The sequence below is a fragment of the Tachyglossus aculeatus genome, chromosome 25 (genome assembly GCF_015852505.1).
Source record: "Tachyglossus aculeatus isolate mTacAcu1 chromosome 25, mTacAcu1.pri, whole genome shotgun sequence".
Lineage (NCBI taxonomy): Eukaryota > Metazoa > Chordata > Mammalia > Monotremata > Tachyglossidae > Tachyglossus > Tachyglossus aculeatus.
Genome location: NC_052090.1, coordinates 18541312 through 18562738, shown reverse-complemented (window position 1 = coordinate 18562738; position 21427 = coordinate 18541312). Strand labels below are relative to the sequence as shown.

General features: G+C 42.1%; 1 protein-coding gene across 2 annotated transcripts in view; it reads left to right on the top strand.

Moving 5' to 3' along the window:
• Positions 1 to 21427, top strand: part of TOX (thymocyte selection associated high mobility group box) — a 403502-nt gene that overhangs the window by 119901 nt on the left and 262174 nt on the right. The gene's annotated exons all lie outside the window — the stretch shown is intronic.

Sequence of the window (21427 nt, the reverse complement as noted above, 5' to 3'; positions counted from 1 at the left end):
GCTTGGGAAGTACAAGTTGGCAATATATAGAGACAGTCCCTACCCAATAGTGGGCTCTTTTTCCTCCCTTTGGGCTCCCCGTTCGGGCCGGAGGGAATTTGGGGGGTCTGTTGAGTGGTGGGGGTCTCCCAATCAACCCCCCCCCACATTAGGCCCATCCCTTTTTTCCCCGGCCCCTTGGTTAGCAGCAAGAGCCCGGGCTCGAGAGTCACAGGACGTGGGTTCTAGTCCAGCGCATCTGCTGGGTGACCTGAGGCAGGCCGCTTCCCTTCTCTGTGCTTCGGTGACCTCATCCGTAAAATGGGCCCGGAGCCCCACGTGGGACACCCTGATTAGCTTGGGGAGGGATCGTCTCTTATCTGTTGTACTTTCAAAGCGCTCAGTACAGTGCGTTGCACACGGGAAGTGCTCAATAAATATGAATGAATGATGGTGGCGGTATTTAAGCGCTCACTGTGTGCCAAGCGCTGTTCTAAGCGTTGGGGGTGATGCAGGGGAACCAGGTGGGGCTCGCAGTCGTAATCCCCATTTTACAGGTGAGGGAACTGAGGCACAGAAAAGTGAAGTGACTTGCCCAGAGTCACACGGTGATAATCCACCTTAGCGCTTAGAACAGTGCTTGGCACCTAGTAAGCGCTTTTACAAGTAAACCTAATGATTATCGTTGCCTGGGACTGGGAATGTGGAGGTGGGATGGGATGCCCGGGGGCAAGTCGGCTTTGCCCCCGCACAAGATCTTGGGAGGTGGGAGGTGGGAAGAGGGGGTCGGAAAATGTCAGGAGGCCAGTTTTCCAAAGTCTTCCCCTCCAGGAGCATCCCCAGGACCATGCGGGAGGGAGAGCGGGAGCTTCGTTTTCCAGTCCATCTTGGAAAGCCATTTGGTTGGGGTCAACTTGGGCGAAGGGGCCCCAAGTCGGCCGCAGGACCGGGCCTTTAGCTGTCCAGGGTACCGACCCAGCCGCCTCCTTCGGGAGGGATGCTGTGCTGCCCAGCATCACACGACAGTTCAGGACATCCTCACCCGCCCAGATTGCACCGGCCTAGTGACTTTTCGAGACCTCATCCCTCTCCCCATCATGCTCTCCCACCCCCATCCCGGCTCCGACAACTGCATGGACATCAGTGGTACAAATAAATAGTACCCTTAACTCTCCCAAACACACATACACTCACTTCTCTCTCTCCCTGTCTGCAAAATTGCTTCCCTTTGGAAGCTGGGATGATGTCCCGTAGATAAATGTGGGCTCAATCCAACGTGCAGGACACGACGTGTGTGTGTGATACGCCGGGGAAGTGGAAAAAGGAGATCTAAGCAGTTCTGGCAACGGTGGGTTTGACAGTCTTCTTGCAGGCTGCCCTCTTATTCAAGAAGTTTAAGTGTCCGGTGAACTTTGGCAGTGGGAGAGCTCGATGGGGATGCACTTACTTGGTGGTTTCTTGAACGAGATGCAGTTCGCTTAGAGTTCTCGTGGACCGTGCCCTTAAAAAGGAGGAAAGTTTTCCCGAGGTGCATTTTGCTCTAACAATTGGCCCAGAGTTGCCAAGAAAAACGTTTGGCACAGTAGTACCAAGGAACCACAAGGCCGGTACCCATTTAGCAGGGAAGCTGGGCAAACCTTATGAAATCTCAGTGATTCAGAGCTACAGAAAGAAGGCAGTGACTTCACTCCTCATTCTGGAGGTGGTATGGCAGGATTTAATGTAAAAGTTAAATGCTTTGGAAAATCAGGAATCATTTTAACATATTAAATCGATTCCCGACTAAGTGCCTTAAATAATTTTTGGTGGGCTGGGCAGAAAATCAAATCAAATAATGGAAAAGTCCTTAGAATGTCTGTAGTGGCCAAATGAAGCCCCTTTTAAGTTATGCCGCCTAGGAAGAAGAAAACTGTTCTTTTTAAATGTAAATGAGCCCCTCTTTCTATAGACAAGTAACAAGTCTTCTATTTAACTTAGCTGGGACAAGAAAGGATTTTTAAAACGCCATGTCTTAAGACGTACTTATCATAGTTGGATAAGACTTCGTGTGAATGTTTCTCACTGGATGGGATGCCTGCTTCCAGTGGTTCTTTGGGTAGCGTAACTGTCTTCCCAACATGTTTGTCAGTGATCCGTGATTACGTGAAATGGGCTAAGTAGGCTTGCTAAGCCCTCGAGACCGAACACTGTGTTTTCCAGCCCTAACGTGAGCCATCCCCACTGTTGCAAAACTTCGGTCCTGTTCTAATATTTCAGTTGTTTAGAAAATAGTCAAGCATTGTTCATTTTGAAGAAGGCTCAAGTGGGTTTCCAGCAGTTTGGAAGAGGTCCTTGAGAGGGTCTTTTTCTTAAAAGTGTATATTGCCAGCAAGTAAAAACAAGCTTGATTGGGTTTCGTTCACAGAGCAGAAGTTGAAAAGCCAAGCCTGTCCTTTTTAAGTGCATGACAGATCTATATTTTGCAGCAGGATGTAGGCTCTCCTTGTTCGGGATATTGTTTACTTCTTGGATTTTTCTTTTCATTTTTTGCTTGCTAGAGATCTTAGACTTTACAGAATCTTTATGCCAAGCATGTTCTCATGGAGATTATGTTTGACTGTGATGCATCCTGCACCAGCATATGGTTATTGTCCTCCTATGTTTTATAAACAACCAATTAACAGTCACTAATTGGGGGACATCATTTTGTTGTTTTCAAATACGTTTTCAGTGCAAAAAGGGACGGGTATTTGTAAAGTCAGCATGTCTTCCTGGAAGCTTCCTTAAACTAGTGTGCTAGAGTTTAGATCATACTGGCACCTTTGGGCATTGCTGCTTTTCATGTGGCAAAAACACTTGCTTGGGTTTTTTTATTAAGAGACCTAGCGGAAGAATTTTCTAAACATTTTAGCCGAACGTCGCTCTGTTTAGTCTTAAGAGCACATTATGTTATGCCTGCACCACCAAACAAAAAAAAACAAAACCCAAAAAACTTGCTTTGTTTTTCCCACAGCCCATTGAGGGAGAAAAGTGAGAGAACAATGCAAACAATGTTGGTTATGGCAACTGTGTGAGGTATCTCTTAGACAAACAGACAGAATGGATGGTATGTTGCTGTATGTAGGGCAGCCTTTGAAATAACAGTGCAGCCCATAGGCTGAATGGGCAGATTTAGTCTTGGAGTGATACTGTTTACCTTTTGAAACTTGAAGCTTAGCTACATTTCAGACATTTGCAGATAAATGTGATAGCTGGGGTGTTTTTCTTTCCCCTCGTTAGAGCTATTGTAAGTAACAAATGTTATCTCTTAATTGAACTGGATGTTTTAGAAAAATTGGATTGGATGAGCACACGCTATGCATTCAGTAGTAAAATATAAGTCTGTTTTAGTTCTGATTGAAGATGTCACATCATCAATTTAAATATTTTCCTGCCTAGTGCTAACATTTCCTTTGACTTCCTCAGCATACTGCCATTTCCAGAGAGTCCTTTCACCAAGTCTGTCCTAAATTGGAATAAAGAGTGCTACCTTTTCATATTTGTGACATTGTGCTGTTTGCACATATTAGAAAGCAGCAGCCCACATAAGGAGTAGTAATATAATTATATTTTGACATTACTAATGACAGGGAGGCTGACCTCTCCAGCAGTGGGAAGGGAAATAATGGTCTTTACTGTTCCCAGTAGTTACTTTTACAGAATTATGCATGCGATTTGTCTGGAGGTGGCTACTTGGTTCAGAACACACACGGTACTTTCTAAGAGTTGTCAGCGTATTGAAAATTTCTGCTTCTTTGGGATGTCCCATTCATTTCAGAAAGTAAAGGCACTAGTCCAGATGGGGAAAAAAAACCCCAAACACATAACTTGGCTTATGTATAGTAAAAAGAAGGTCCTGTTTGGCAATTCATCCTGCTGATACTTACAGCGATTGTTTGCTTTAGAGGAACTCATTGAAGTTATCTCCCCACAGGCAACTTTGACTTTCTGCTCTGGGCCAACTGTCCTTATTTGTCTAAACTGCAAAATAGTTGGAAGCCGAGGATTACCCAGGGATTTGAAATAGAACTCTGTACACATTTATTTCTTAATTTTAGAAAGTGTTCTACCAAACTTTGTTCTAGTATTGAACAAGTGAGCATCAGCACAAGACTGGCCCTAATAATAATAAAAAGAAGAAGAAGACTAGTGATACTTGTTAAACATTGAGTATGTGTGGAGCACTGTATTAAGCACTGGAGGTACATATGCACAGGTCACAGTATAAGTAGGAGGAAGAACAGGTATTGAATCTCCATGTTACAGATGAGGAAAACCGAGGCACAGAGAAGTAAAATGACTTGCCCAAATCACTCAACAGGTAAGTGGCCGAGCCAGAATCAGAACCCAAGTCCTCTGAATCCCCAGCCTGTGCTCTTTCAACTAGACTGTGCTGCAGTAATGTTTGCAATTGGATGCCCTCCTCGGGCACGTCCGTAGTCTGATGTTACTTTTTTTCGGGCCTTTTTGAATCAGGATTCAGATCAATCACCCAAGTCTTTTCAGTGGGTTTTAGAGAAACTCAAAATGAGGGATTGTAGTAAAGTTGACCTGGACTGGCATTTCTAAGATATTTAAGTTCCAGGAAATTGTCAATCTCATTTGGGGTTTGAAGGATCTCTTTCTATGTTCCTAGACCCCATTATGTAAAAACTTGTGCGTGATCTATTGGCAGGGTCATAGTTTCCAGGTAGCTGTGTGATATTACTACCACAGGTTGTGATGATCAGGAACCGGTCTCTAAATCTTCAACCAAATGGAATGGCTTAATACATGCCATTAATTGATTGATTGGTTGTAGACTGTAGGAATGAAAATTTTTTTTAATATGGTCTTCGTTAAGTGCTTACTTTGTTCTAGGGACTGTACTAAGTGCTGGGGTAGATACAGGTTAATCGGGTTGGACACAGTCTCTGTCCCACCTAGGGCTCACCGTCTCAAATCCCATTTTACAGATGAGGGAACTGAGACACAGAGCAATTAAATGATTTGCCCAAGGTCACACAGCAGGCAAGAGGTGGCGGCAGAATTAGAACCCAGGTCCTTCTGACTTCAGGCCCGTGCTCTATCCATTAGGTCACGCTCTTCTCCTCTTTGAGAGGAGTAGTTGAAGTGTGTGTCTGGGATGCAGATATGGGAAAGGCCAAGACACTTCTAAGTTAACTGGCATCCTCAGTTCAGGGATCGGAGAACCCAGGGGTGAATTTTCAGGGGGATGGGAGACTTTCTGGATTCCTATTCCGTCCCTCCTCCTGACCCTGAAAGCCCACAACACCAGGACGTTGAAGCCCCGGCCTACTGGGGAGTCAGGAAGAAAATCTTTAAGAGGATTTTAAATCACTTTGTTCTGGGGCTTCACCTCAAGTTTTAAGCCCCCTCTTTTCACCTCAGCCAATGTGTTCACTGCAGAGGGTGAGGGGTCACAAGCAGGAATTTTGCCCCTTGTGCCTGCAGACGAGGCCAGCGGCTTAATGAACGTTAAGGTCGATGTCGCTGTTGTCCCGGAGGAAGGGTATCTTAGCCGAACTTCCCAAGTGACAGTTACCTGTTTGTCTTCGTTCTGAGGCAGTGTCAGTTTCCCCAACCAAATGCGCTGAAAGAGTTAGTCCGGAGTTGCCAGAAGTCCGAACATTCCTTTGGACCCAAAATGATCTGAATGGTGAAATGCAGCCTAATGTTTTTTGTTGCTATGCTATCCATTCGCCCATAGGCTAACATGATACTATGCTTTCATCCAGGCTGTGAATGGAGCCATTATGATGGAAGTGTTTGTGCCTACAGAACTATTCTTTGCACTGCATTGGGGGAAAGAATAGTCTCACTCCACACTAGTCTGGTCAGAGAGGCTAAAGGAGATCCCAGGGGATTGAAAAGCAGAAATCAGTGTGTAAATGGAACTGTAGCATGTGCAACAATAAATATGAGAATGGTAATTATGAATGTTGACCAGATGCATTTCAACACTAAATATCCCAAATGTTTTCAGTAGTTAAAACCCACCCAGATGCACCATCTGTGTGGGGGGGGAGAAAAAGACAGGTGTCTGAAATGTTATATTTTTAAACACTGTCAGTTCTCTTCAAATACTATCCCAGCACCATCCTGGACTGTAAGCTCCTCTTCTAGATTGTAAGCTCCTTGTGGACAAGGACTGCATCTACCAGCTCTGTTGTACTGTACTTTCCCAGGTGCTTAGTACAGTGCTCTGCCCCTGATGAGCACTCAGTAAATACCATTGATTGCTCCTAGGCATGGCACTGAACTAGGTATGCTCCAGAGGATAGAGCAGCCATGGTCCTTACTTTCAAGGAGCTTCTGATCTGTTCCATTCTATTCTATTCTATTCTATTTTATTCTAACATTCTTAGAGGCATCGTAAACAATCCTACCTCAGTAAGGGTTTGAATGCTGTAGTGTTTATTTAATAAAGGGCTTGTGAAAAGCAGTAGTTAACAATTCTAGAGACTTGTTAACCTAAATTCAACCCCCATTTGGAATGGAGTGACCTTACAAATCTTCTTCATATCACAACCCCAATATATCTCAACTTTCTTTCTCCTGAGCGGTCTCCAGTGATGACAGCTTTGCCTAGTGCTGATTATGTGTTTTGCTAAATAAATAGTCCACCATGAAGTGGACTGCCAAGGTGTTCCAATTTGTTTCGGCCTGATGAATTTGCCAGGTTTCTGTTACAATGCGCACCCCCTTGCCCAAATGGCAAGTTTCAGCCCAAAGAGTAATTTCTCATTAAAAATGGGTGAGTTGTGTAAACTGCTTAAAAACATGGTTGATAATGGAAGTGCCAACATTCTGTTAATTATAGCAGCACTTCCATAATACTTTGAGACATGGAATTCACATTAACCTGAATGAGCTTTTCCTAGTTATCACATTTTTCCCTACAGCGTTCAATTTGAAAATGGCAACACTGTAATGTTCTGTGCGTAGATGCTGATTGCATAGCAGAAATAAACAGAGAGAGTTGGGAGAGGGGGAGGGAACCAGAAGAAAAACTGGCTCTCAGGGCAGTCAGTGCCAATGTTTTCCAATACTCTTTATTTTGATCTATGAAGGGTTTAATTTGATTAAATTTTTAAAAGTTTGCTTTTAAAAATCTATCCCCAGGTTTTCATTTCATAGATGAAAGGCCTTCATTAATATACATGTAGTCTACCAAATATCATAAGACCAGTGACATGTTTAATGGTTCTTGAATTGCTTATTTATCACCCCTGAGGATTATAAGGTTCCATCTGGGTCCAAGTATTCATTGCTAGGTTGTTCTTCCTAGTTTTCTGCTACTGGTTTGGAGAATTTCTATTGAAATAGAGGGTGAAAGCTTTAATCATTCCCAGGAAAACCCATGGTGAGTTCTCAGTCACCAAATACACTGAAATGTTATGAGCGTATGACAAATCCAGGTGAGTTCAAATATCAGGCCTCCTTAGCACTCATATTTATGACCCGTCCTTTGGATCGGAAGAAATCTTTCTTAGTGCAGATGGCCTAACCAGAGGGGCTGGTGATATTTAACTTGGGCAGCCATTCCTGGGTTGTGCATGGCTGAAAGGGCCCATGAGGATCAGAGTTCTATCGAACAGAAATCCTATCAGTCAATCAAACCACTTGGTTATCTCCCTCTATATAAAGAAGGCGATAAGAGCATTCTGGACAGCACATGACACTGGGACATAGAAGATTTATCCCTTTCGGTTGGGATTTCCCAGGATCTGAAATCTAGGACTCTTTTTTTGGGAGGTGGCAAGGGAAATCTGCTGGGTGAGTCATCATTTGGTACCCTAGGAGAGGGAAGAAGGCAGTATTTGGGGGTGGTTGATATTGCTTTTAAAACATTAGAGCCAAGCTCTCCAAGCCCCAAAAGAGAACAGTGGAAAGATATGTTTTTCCCTTTGGCATCCTCCTTTTCCTCAAATGAAAGTCATGTCTATAGACAAAGGAAGCCTTGTTAAATGATTAGGTCAGCACACTGGCTGGCAGGTGTCACGGTTTCAGCATTTCCATTCTACCACCACCTTGCGTTGGGACTCTTCTGCCCCCCCGAACTCGAGATGAGCACTGTGGAAGACAATACTTCTCACCTGCATCACTGAGAGACTTCACCAACATAAACACATAAAGCCCTTTGAGATCAGTCACCTCCTCATCTCTGGAGAGGGTGCAGGAAGGAGAAAGAATTTGTGGAGAGGAATATCTAATGCTAATGTTTGTTGGTCCTTCTCATTTTGCTAAATGAGGAGTTTCACTTACTCTAGTGAAAGATGTTCTGTTGCAGGCATCAGCAAGTCCTGCAGCTGGAACCCTGATGGCCGATGCCGACAGCGGCCTCCAGTCACTGCTCCTGAGACTTGACAGTATCAGGTCTTTCTCTGCTCCTCTCTCCTTTTCTTGGGCACCAAGGGCACCTTGGGAAGCTTCAGGTTTCTGCAGTTCTCAGGAGAAATCACTTGTCTCCTTTCAGTTGTCTGCAAAACCACACGGCAGCTACGTTTTCAGTCACTGTCAATGAGCTCCCTCTAGACTGGGAGCTCGTTATGAGTAGGGAACGTGTCTGTTTATTGTTGTATCGTACTCTCCCAAGTGCTTAGTGCAGTGCTCAGCACACAGTAAGCGCTTCATAAATGCGATTGACTCACTAGTGTATATCAAGTACCTACTGAATGAAAGACACTGTACTGAGTGTTTGGGAAATATTCGGCAGCAGCAAACCACATGGGCCCTATCCACTAGGAACTTATGAGCAAATATCTGGTTGCCTACAATGCAAATGTGAAGCAGGAGAAAGGTGACCGTACAGCTCAGTTTACGGTTAATCTCAGATTTGGGAGGTTATCCCGGCATCCTGACCGATTGCTGAGAATTAGTCGATCAATCTGTCGTATTTACTGAGCACATACTGTGTTACGAAACGCTTGGGAGAGTACAGTATAAAAGAGTTGGTTGGCACGATCTCTGCCCACAGCGAGCTTACAGTCTAGAAGAGAACACCACAAGGGAGAAGACAGGCAAATGATAGGCTAATATCTCTTCCCCCAGGGCATTCCGGTACGTCCCCCAAACTCTTCCCTCTGGCTTACTGAATCTTTTAGTCTCTGTCCCACAAGTTCATCTACCCTCTTCCCTCCCTCCATCTAGAGGTGGAGGTGAGTTTGGGAGAGGGCATTCCTGCCCAACACCTTATCCTCTTCTGTCCCCTACCAGTCCCCCACAACAACTCCCACTGGATATGAGGAAATGGCTCCCAGAAGTGAAGCCAGGAAGAGACCCCCTTCTTGGTAGTCCTAGCCTTGAAATTGCCCACTGTGGTCAGTCTCAGTAGAAGAAATCTTGAAAATGTTCCCCACTCTTCATAGGGCGATGCTTTTTGGAAGCCTCTTGGCCAGTGACCAAGCTCATTCAGCCTCGGACTTGATGAGATCATTAGCCTGCAAGCTTCTTGAGGGCAGGGATTGTGTATACCCACTGTATTGTACGCTCCTAAGAGCTTATTTGTAGAGTGTGCTGCACAGAATAAACATTATTGGTTGATTAAAAGTTCAGATACCGGAACAAACACGGGTTTGGATTCCTTAGATAGGTGCATAATTTGTCTTGATCTGAGCTTGTTAAAATTGTCATGATTATCCAAGCTAGTTTTAGTTCAGAGGATTGGATAATCAACATTCAGCCAACATGCTTTCTATTGTAAAAACAGTTTCTAAGAATGTACTCTTTTTACCTCAGTTAAGTCATTTTAATTATGGCAAAAGTATCCTATGAGTCTCGTGTTTGGTACCTTACAGAAGACCTAATTCCGGTTATGTACATTACTGTGCCTCCGCCTAAAATGCTTGTAACAATAGTATAAAGGAAAAAAAAATTAATAATAAAAAGGCAGGATAACCTTTCAACAAAAATATATTTGATCATTTGGCAGATGCAGTCATGACCATTCATCATAGAAACCTGCAGATAGGAGAAGCTTACTATCAAAGCTAATGATTTATTTTATGTTAATGACTTTCTGCTAGGGCATAAAAGACTGTTCATAATGGACTCTCAGTGCTATGTTCAGTTACTATGGCTAATGGGATAATCTTTCCTTTCCCAAAATTAAGCTTTTGGAGGTAAATTATGCCTTTACTTTTTCAAGTTAACTCCTGAAAATGTGTTGTGAAACTAATCTTATTAAGAACGAGAGAGAGAGAGAGAGAGATATGAGGGAGAGGGAAATTCCAACTAGAAAGCTTTTTTAGTTCATTAACAGTTCTCCTTGATTGTGGTGGGACATTTTGCCATGCTCTCTTTCTAAAGGTTAATATTTATTAACATGGAGAGCCGAATAATATTACAATTTCTCTGAGTGACTCAGTCTCCGCTCTGAGAGATAACTCTTGTAGGTATGTTGAACAAAAGAAAAGGCTTTCACCCATTGCCAAGCAATAATTTGCTCTGCGGTAGGAAAAGCCCCGTTTTGCTTGGGGAAGTTTTTAAAATCATGTTTACAATTAGTTAGAACCAACATTATATTTAAATAAGAGATAATTTGCCTACCAAGGTTCACATAATGTGCTAATCAGGTCTAGTGGTTAATAAAGGCCTCCTATCTTTCTCTCCCTTGATGGCTATAAAAGGCTATTATGTTCATGGCAGCAGTTCAGGTACAGCTGCTGTGTGTTAATAATGCATCATTGTCCTGCTAATAAACACAGCAAAGGTCAGGGCCCCCAAGCACCTAAACCACCTATTCTGTTCCGAAAATATTTATTAGCACCTTAAAAGCCCCGCTTTTCATTTAAGCTAGCCTCATGCTAGTTCTCAATCCTTCTGTGATCACGGTTTTACAACCCAAACTGGGCTGGGGAGAGATTTATATTCATTCCCATCCTCTCCCCCACACCATTTTCCTTTTCTATCATCAATGATCTCTTCAGTTGAGGAGTAGAAGAGCCAGGAACCCCTTTCTGAGGAACTAGACCGGTTCCTGAGCCATAGCATTTTCTCCTTTTTTGTGTGTATTTGATTAAGGAGACGTTCAGGTGAAGTTCAGTACAGAAACTTCTCCAGCCCCCAGAATTCTTTAGAGTAACCCTCATAAAGAGAAGGGATTTGGGGAAGGAATGTCTAACATTCATGAAGACAGAGGATGTGGAAGGAATTGTGTTGTTTGTGGATCAGATAGGTTAGTGCCATATTTTGCTTAATTGTTCTTTTGGCAAAGGAAGGCAATAATAGTAAAAGCTTTTAAGCACATATTTTCTGCACACAAAGAACATTCACATGGGATTTCCATTTTGCTAGGAAATCATGCAAATCAATAGGGCAGCACTTATCTGCATTAAAATGAGGTACCCAGCAATTTATAGGCATAGTGATAGTGTAGTTCTTTTGATAGCCTTGGTTAGTCTTTAACGTAATCCTTGCTATTGTGCCCTGAAACAGGAGGCAAAATGTTAACTTGAACAAGATCTCATTTTCTCCTCCTGTTTTATGGTCTTGTGTTTTCTGTATCTCATTTTGATAACCCTGTGTTTTTTCTCATATGATTTGGCCCCCTTAAGTGTTTCAGAGGAGAGAAAGAAATGAAACCAAATTACATTTCCGTCATCAAAAGAAATGAGAAAGGCAAACCAGTAGAAGGGTTTCCATTTGTGTAGCACCTAGTATACAATGGGACATTTGTCATGCTTTAAATATATAATGCATACAATAAAATATGTACGGGCACAGTTGTGATATATGAAGTCTCAGGCCCCATTGCCATTGTTTGTCGTTTCTACGGTTGTCACACATTGTTCTTTGCACATCATATCCTCACAGCCAAATTTGACACAATTTCTAGCTTTCAGCCCCGCACGTTTTCAATGCACAATATACATGAGTTTGACAGGGTGTGTTGAGGACAACTCTGGCGAGCAATTGATATTTTGAAGTGGCAAGCGTTTCAGCAGCTGCCTTCTTGTGAAAAAAGAATGATAAGATATAACTGTATTGTTAGTTTCAGGCAAAGCATTAAGGTTTAAGCTCTGTAAAAATGTACACATTATTCGTCAGTGGTGAAGCAAGCCTTTTATGCTTTTTAGAGCTTAGCTCTTGGGCTGATGTGAACTAGAATGACATTGGTCAGTAAATGAATAGGAGTACTTTGAATTTGAACCGCTGCCAATTTTGCACCAACAAAGGATCCGACAAAAGAAAGATTTTATGTGAAATGCAAAGCATTTCAATGTTTGGGGGTAAAGTGGGGGCGGGAGGGGGGAAGGGGTGGAGGCTTGGGGGAAGATAGATAAACACGCAGCAGAAGAACTCTCTACCATGGTCTTATAGTGATACCAAAATTGCTCAAACACTTCCATTTTGCAGAGTTCATCAAGCTTCAACCCGAGCCGTTTCATCCAGTGTTCTTTAGAAACCTGTTGTAGATGCATATTCCCGAGGACTAGGTTCATATGGAATTTACAGTGTTTTGGTTTTTTGCTAAATGCCATACTGTGCCCGGAAGGCTCATTGGCAGAATATCAGAGTTGTCCACCGCTGGAGTTCCCAAGTCCCTCGATCTGGAAGAGGGGAAATTGTAGTTTAATCAGTTATGGCACTTTCAGTGTGTAACATTCATTAGTAAGGCAATTTGTCATGACTGTTAATAACCAGAATGCCTCTGCTCTCTTCAGTTGTAGAGCATGATAAGTAAAAAGACAATATTTCAATATCTTCTAGTATTAACTTGTTTCCAAATTGTAATCCAAAGATAGATGCTCAGTACAGATCCAGCAACGGATTAACAAGCGTACTGTATTCAGCTTTACTGTGCCCTGCTTTTATGGATTTATGACTTTAAAGCTCAGTAAGATGCTATTATGAGGAGCGCAGTCTTTGATTGGATATTCAACAGAAACTTTAAGTTATGGGCAGAATATCTACTGTGTTCATCTGGAAAGAATTTATGTGCATAATATTTTCGATAGAGCTTCATAAATTAAAGAGTAGGTTGAATATAATGTTTCCAAAATACTAATGAAATCCTGTAATTGGCTAATGATTAGCTAATCAAGTCACTTTGCTGGGTTGTCCCTTTCCAACTTATTTGAGAGTTCTGGGAAAATTAGAAAAAAAAAGAAATTTCATAGATAACCTACCTCAAAATCTAGTTAAGAATGTGCCTGATTCTCGGTAAATTGCCTTGTAATCATTGTCCATTGTTCTAAATGGGACAGGTTAAAATTGGTTCCTACAGTCAAAAGAGGTAGACTTTTTCAAATAACGTTATAAATTTTAGGCATCATATCCTACAGATGCTTTTGGATGCTTTTGGACATGAAAGTTTTTTTGACACGTTTTCATTTTTTACAAAAGTTCTTCAAATTTTGAGGCTTACTGATTTCTTAGAAACTGAACCCAATCTTGGTAAAAATCCATTCTTGCTCGGAACAAAAGCTGTTACTGTTTAAGTTCCTGTTCAGCGGTTAGTTGGTACGCTTCACTGAATGTTGTCAAAAAGGCTTTTCTCTTGATTGACAACCCCGTAGGAATGTGAATGGAGATTTTAATTGCATATCATGTGTGCATATCAGAGTGAGTGGATTCACTGATTCTGCTTAGCTCCCTATCTCTGCAGGTCAGCCATGCCCCCAAATACTTTCTTTTTAAATGTACAATTTTTCCAAACGCGTAAGGTGTACGAATACTGAGGTCTTTATTCATTTCTGAAATGAACCACTTTTCTGTCTTCATAGATTTTGCAGCTTGAAAGTAGAACAGAAATCCATCTTAGAATATTTTGTCTTCCTTACAAACTCATAATATATTTGGATGATGTAAATTCACTTCATTGGCAAGTTGAAAAAAGTCTGCCAGAACACATTTTTCTGGTGGCACATGCTATGAGAAGTGTGTTTATCTTTCAGTTTTTTTTTCCTGAAGAAATTCTGAACAGAAATAACTTTTTAAAAGCCAGTGGAAAAATGTACTGAGGCAGATTGACTTTTGATAACTTGGATCTGTTTAGAAGAATTAGCAGGAGAGAGAAGGATTTTACTGAGTGTTGGATGCCTGTAAAATTGCATATAAAATTTAAAGTAAAAATAGCAGAGGCGGTACAATTCTATAAGTAGGCAATGTGGACAAATGCACTTAAACTTTTTTCTTAGAAAAAAATCTTACATTTGAGAACTTTAGAGTCAGAGGTTAATTTCTGATTACAACTATGCTATTATGATTTACAAACTGGGTTATGCCAGTTTTCTTATTGAGAGCTCTAAACCCAGACTTGGTTTGAGTTTTTAAACTTAGGTAAAACTTGTTCTCTGAGCTTATTTTTCTGAACATAGAAAAGCTATCTGAGGGATTGTTGAGGTGAAAATAGAAAACAAAATGAGGGGAAATAGTTTTGAACACAGAGGAGTCATTTTTGCATTTCACCGGATGTGAAAGCAAGCCTCTGGGGTGGTAACTCAGCACCTTACTGTATTTTCTTATGTGGCTTCGAATTAAAATAAGACTAGCACCAAGACCATTTTAAATGTGACCGTGGGAATGACTATGGTAAATGTTTGAAAAGTTGGTGACATTGAAGCCTTAGGATATCCCCTAGGCATTTAACATCTTTCAGGACATGAATAAGTAGTTTAAACTTAACTCATTTCTTTCTTAACACATTGATTGTAAATTTAGTATAAAATTACAGCGAGATGTTTCCGTCCTTTTTGTGGTAAACAGTGCAGGGAAATTGCCGGTATCTGAATACCTGAAGTTTTACCATATAAAAGACAAAACTGATGATAATTATGATATTAAGCACTTACTATGTTCTAAACACTTGGTGTATGTTTAAGGGAGTCAGATCAGACTCAGCCCCTGTCCCACAACGGGTTTCCAGTCTGAGAAGGGGAGCCATTCTCTTTTCCCCACTTTACAGGTGAGGAAACAGAGGCACAGATCTGTTAAAATGTCTTGCCCAAGGTTACCCAGCAGGCCAAAGGCAAAGCTGGAGTTGGAACCTGAGTCTCTTGACTCCCACTCCCATGTCCTTTCCACTAGACCATGCTGCCTATATTGTAGTTTCCAGTCCTGGTTTGGTTTATGACAGAGTGACCTTTTTTCTAATATTATCATGGAAGGCTATTGAGAAAAGATGTTGCTGAAAGGAAACATATGGTCAGTTAAAAGCAGACCACTTTTAAAGATGTTCCTCTTCTGAGCTTTATCCAGCTGATAATATTTCTGTATAGGTGTATGAAAATACTTTCAGTCAATATCCCCTTTAGTTAAGGCTGTATCCCTTGCTCCCATTCAAATGGCTTATTTTCAGGGAGATGCAATGGAGCAGACTGTATAAGCATTTGCCCTGAGATGAAATGAGAAGACTCTAGCCTTGAAGTAAAATGTTGACTTTATATATAAGGTACACTTTTAGGCAAACTATTAGACTGTTTTCATAATATGAAAAAGAGCTTCGAAAGGATTACTTTTTTGCATTCCAATATATATTGATTTTTAAAATAATATTTGCTTACTTGAAGGAGTATAATTATGGCCACAGTACATATTTATTGAAATGTACGTGCTAGGTGAATTACATTGAAAAATTGATTGCTGTGCACCAGTACTCTCCAACTTTTTCATAACTAAAGTACACATCATGGACAACTTTTCCATGACCTCAGCCAAAAGGTCCATTATGATCTATTAGTCTAAAATAAAATTCTGCTCTTTGGAAGCTCACACAGCCTGCTTGGAAGTTAATTAGCTTGGAAGGAGTGGGGGCTGCGAGACCCCACTCCCACAATTCAGGCTGCCTGACTTGAAAGACTTAGGTGAAGTTAGGCCTGGAGGCAGGAGATTGGACCAGATAACCTCTTGGAATCTTTTCGAGGTCTAGAATTCTTCCATCCTTTGCAGTCTCCTGGCCTTCAACAGAATCAGGACTGCATCTCCATAAAGGCCTACTAACTAGAGAGCCTGCTTCCTTATTCTGAGCAGTAAAGTAGCCTAGATAAGGAACTGCATGAGAAGCAGCATGGCTCAGTGGAAAGAGCCTGGGCTTTGGAGTCAGAGGTCATGGGTTAAAATCCTGGCTCCACCACTTGTCAGCCGTGTGACTTTGGGCAAGTCACTTAACTACTCTGTGCCTCAGTTACCTCATCTGTAAAATGGGGATTAAGACTGTGAGCCCCACGTGGACAACCTGAGCACCTTGTAATCTCCCCAGTGCTTAGAACAGTGTTTTGCATATGGTAAGCGCTTAATAAATGCCATTCATTCATTCAATCGTATTTATTGAGCGCTTACTGTATGCAGAGCACTGTACTAAGCGCTTGGGAAGTACAAGTTGGCAACATATAGAGAGGGTCCCATTATTATTATTGACTGTGGAACCTCTAGAAATTATTTTCCACCAATGTCTTTCTGGGATCAATGTTCACGCTGTAAAAACCCCAAGTAGAAGCATGTAAGAGACATGTATTTCTCACCATGGCCAAGTCATATTGCAGAGAGAGCCTGTTTTGGGGCATTGTCCAGCCTTAGGGGCATAAAGATTTTTGAAATCCAAGGTCTCATCTCCTTCGCTGTTTGAGGTGTAGTGGGCGGAGGGGGGAAGGGGGAATCGGAGGAAAGGATTCCGTGTTCTTGTGGGTGGAAGTGAGAATCCTTTTCTGAGCTTCGGGGTAGCAACCACCACCAGCCCTGCTCCTGATCCTGTCCAGTGTTCTTCCCAATGAGAGTTGTCAAGGAGCAGGGGGGTCGGGGCGGAGGGACAAGAGTGAGGCGTAATATTCAGGTCGGCCCAGAGCAAACCTGGAAAGAAGTCTGAAAATTCAGAAAGGAAAGGGGTGAGGAAGCTGGTGAGAGGCTAGGGTGAGGAAATGGATGTAAGCGTTATATTGAGGAGCAGCCTGGCCTAGCGGAAAGAGCACGGGTCTCTCTCTGATTGAAAGGGCCTGGGTTCTAATTATGGGTCCACTACTTGCCTGTTGTGTGACCCTGGGCAATTCACTTAACTTCTCTGTGCCTCAGTTTCTTCATCTGTAATATAGGGACTAAATCTCTGTTCTCTCGTTCCTTAAGACTGCGAACCCAAGGTAGCACAAGGACTGTGTCTGATCTGATTATCTTGCATTTACCCTAGTGTTTAGAACAGTTCTTGGCATATAGTAAGCACTTAATGACTACTCCAATTATAATTAGTTATAGGAAGACCTGCCACCTGATTGCTATTTAAAGATCAGGGCATTCAGGCACCTGCCAATTTGCAGTGTTGGTGTAAAAACATCTCAGTTGGCACCAGTAAGAGGTGGTATCTGAAATCCAGAATTTGCGATACATGTGACCAAAGATGTCATCTGTGAAGGCTCCATCCAGGGACTGCAGTAGTTCTTTCGTGTGTCTAGAATTGGGGGCTATTTTTTTTGTCCTTTTCTGAATTTTTTTTTTCAAAATGATATTTCTTAACTACTATGTGCCAGGCACTGTACTAAGCTCTGGGCTTAATACAAATTAATCAGATTAGACATAGTCCATGTTCTGCATGGGGCTCACAATCTTAATCCCCATTTTACAGATGAGGTAACGAACTGAGTCACAGAGATGTTAAGTGACTTCCCCAAGGCCACACAGTAAACAGCTGGCAGAACTGGGATTAGAACCCACATCATCTGACTCTCAGGCCTGTGCTCATTCCACTAAGCCATGCTGCTTCTCTAGGCCACAGTGCTTCTCAGTTGTGTGGCTTGTATCAGGGCCAATATCCATGGCCTTCTGTCATCTCTTGGCCCAATTGGCAGACAATTTATTCTCATGTGTATATAAGACTAGGAATATATAGGAACATGTTGTAATCAAAGTGATTTCATTGTAAAGTAGCAGCATGAATGTATAAAGATTCCAATTGCGTTGTCTGAAGAAAAGGAAATCTTAGCTTGAAATTCCTTCCCAACCAGTTACCTACTGAATCTCATGAAACGTGGTTTATGAAGAATTTTTCACTCTCAGGGTAGCCCAGCACTATTCAGGAACAAAGGATGTAAGTTCAGGTCCAAAACTTGTGTATTTTGCTTTTGTGCACTTGAATCAGACACTGAATAATTAGTTAAACATTGTCTTTCATAGTTTAACATACCCACAAACAAGAATATTTTTAGAATAGCAAAATAATCAATGTCTGTTTTACAAAAACCTGACACAATTGATTTCTGAAAGTAAACCCTACTGTATACTTTTCTTTCTTTTTAATTATTTTTCCGACAGGCTCTACATGGCAGATCCAGGTGATGGTCATTGCAGAAATTGGTTACAACATAATTCTGTGAATCTCATATTTTCTTACCATCTCATTCCTTATTCTAATATAAAATGGAGAACCAGACTTGCAATTACACCTTCACAATTGCTTTATTATATGGCTTGAAATATACTCCTGAAGCTCTGATTACATTTTACAGACACCATTTGCAGAGGACTGTTGATGGCTGTCAGCAGCTCTCCGATGGTACAATCAGCCATTCTTAGCAGGTTGTGTTTAAATTCCACGAACCACAAATAGAAACCTCCTCTTTGGTGTTAACATTTGTATTGCCTGAGCATTTCTAATAATTCAAATGGCTTCAGTAGCTCCCAAAGCAGGGCTAGGATCTGGGTGTCCAGCGTGAGCTTGTGTCTGTCACAACTGCACCCAGTGTGTTGAAGTCCTTTTTCCTTCAGAGTTTTGAAATTTCCTCTTCAAACAAATTTACTCGAAGCCTCCTCTTTTCCTTACAATTGCCAATAATGGAAAAATGTTTTTCACTCCTGCCTGTTGGTTGTTCAAATGCTTAGACAGGAAAGAAGAATGTCCTGATTGGAAGTGGAGTGCATTTACGTGTCATAAGACAATCTAGAACCTTTCTTTCACACTCAGACAGCAGAAGTCTTCTCTTCTTTTTAGGGCCTAAGAATGAGATCTAGTAGACCATGATACCAAGAAGCTTGTTAACTCCTTTCTGCAAACTGAAATTTAGACCATTTTATTTCATTCCAAATACTGCACAATTTCCGTATGTTAACAGAACTGTACATCTGGCCCTCTTTTACAAGGGTACAGAGTTGGAAATGAAAATAAGTTTGGGCATTTATGGCACAGCTATTTCAGGGTATATGTAGTGTACAGGGTTGTCCCAAGAGGGCCTCTCTGAGCCCAGTTAGAATCATACTATGTCTGTGTCTGAATGAGGCAATGAATCAGTCAGTCCATGGTATTTATAAAGTGCTTACTGAGTGCAGAGCACTCTGCTAGGTACTTGGGAAAATAATGATAATTGTGGTACTTGTTAAGCGCTCACTCTGTGCCAAGCAATCCAAGTGCTGAGGTAGATACAAGATAATCTGGTTGGACACAGTCCCTGTCCCGCATGGAGCTCACAGTCTAAGGGGAAAGGAGAACAGGTATTCAGTTCCCATTTACTGATTAGGAAACCGAGGAGCAAAGAAGTTGAGTCACTTTTCCAAGGCCACACAGCATGCAGGTGGCAGAGGTAGGATTAGAACCCAGGTCCTCTGACTCCCAGGTAAATGCTTTTTCCATTAGGCCACACTGTTTACCCTAGAGGAAGATTTCCTGATTGAGAAGTCTAGTGGCCAAAACCTTTCTTCCCACCCCTTGGTGCACCCAACAAATCAGAAATTGAGGGCTGACCTAGTCCAGAGAATATGGTCTGGTTTGGGGGTGCTTCAGTAGTCATTTCTGATTCTAGAAAATCGGCAGGAGTGAAACTGTGGATACGTAGGAGCAGGAGGCCTGTGCTGTTCGCATTCAGCCATTCAACAGTATTTACTGAGCACTCGCTGGGTGTGGAAAACTTCCAAGTACTCAGGTAAAGCACAAGGATGAGAATTTATACATGATCCCTGGTGACAGGGGCCAGCACAGGCAGACAAGGAAAGGTTGCAGTGATGTGAACAGCCACCCAACATTGGAAAACGAGGAGAATAATAAAAGCAATTAGTGCTTCAATGCCTCATAGCTTGTTATTAGAGGATTTTCACTGCTCCAGCAGGCTGAAGAGAGTTCAACATCCACAAACTTCCTAATGCTACCTTTTCTCGGAATGCTTGCTCTGCTTCAGCTGGGATAGGACAACCTGCCTGCTTCTCTCCTTCTCTCCCCACTCTGCCTAACTTCCAAATAATTCTTAGGCTCCGAAGTAACTCTTCAGGAGCTTGTCAGGCCGGGGTAAATAAGGGCACACAGTGATCTCGGATCATGTGCTTCTGTCTTTCAGGGTATGGGAAAATCAATTGTATATAGTCACTTGACAGGACTTGGTAAAGTAGTTGCTAACGAGTGTGAACTCTCACAGCCTGGAAAAGCGTAGGGCAGAAAATGAAGAGGAGGACTATATGGTGGTCACTATTGGATCCGTAATGGGGAAAGTATCAGCAGATGTTATGAGGAGAACAGGGTGCAGAAAGTCACAGCTTCTGTCCAAAAGCATTTACAATCCAAGTCATCTTAAATGGAATGTACTACGTGTAGTGGTGCAGGATTTGACCAGAATTCCAAGGTAGGAACTAAGAAAACATGCTGTCAGGTTTTCATTTGTTGCAAACCTAGTGTGGTCCCTGAGTTTACTGAAGTAAATTAACCTTGAAGCTGTTCTCCCCAAATAGGCCAAGGAGCATGCGACAAGCCCTTTCCTACTCAAGCTGGCTAGATCTGGCTAGGGGGAGAAACACTACCTGCAACTCTGACCATTTCCTGACCTTGTTGACAAGTATTTTTGGAGCCCTCAGCTAAGGACCAAGTAAAGCCAACATTCCTTTCCCTGTGAGGTCATGATAGTGTTTTAGCCCACCCCAGGCCTGCCATTAGGGATTTTTTTTTCCATCTAGACTTTGGCTTTCTAAAAATCTAGGAAAAAAATCCACCAGAGAGAATTTCAATTTCATTCTCCTTGTCACTCTTTTCCTCTTGTTTCCCTTCCTCTTCTTTCGATATCTAATAATAATTACTATTATTATAATTATGGTATTCATTAAGCACTTGTTGTGTGCTAGGCACTGTTCTAAACGCTGGGTTAGATACAAGCTAATCGGTTGGATGCAGTCCCTGTCCCACCTAGGGCTCACGGTCTTAATCCCCATTTTATAGATGAGGGAATTGAGGCACAGAGAAGTTGTGACTTGCCCAAAGTCACACAACAGACTAGTGACTGAGACAGGATTAGAACCCAGGTCCTTCTGACTCCCAGTCCCGTGCTCTGTCCCCTAGGCCAAGCTGCTTCTCTCTGTGTCTCTCTCTGCTTCTCCCTCTCTGTTCCTTCACAGTTCTTTTCATTCCGAAGTTTCCCCCTCAGAAATCCATACCCTCTTCTTGCAGATCCTTAGAGAAAAGAACTAAACCTGAGTAGTCATAAGCTTGTAGATTCCTCAAGGGTAGGAGAGTGTCTCCTAATTTTATTAT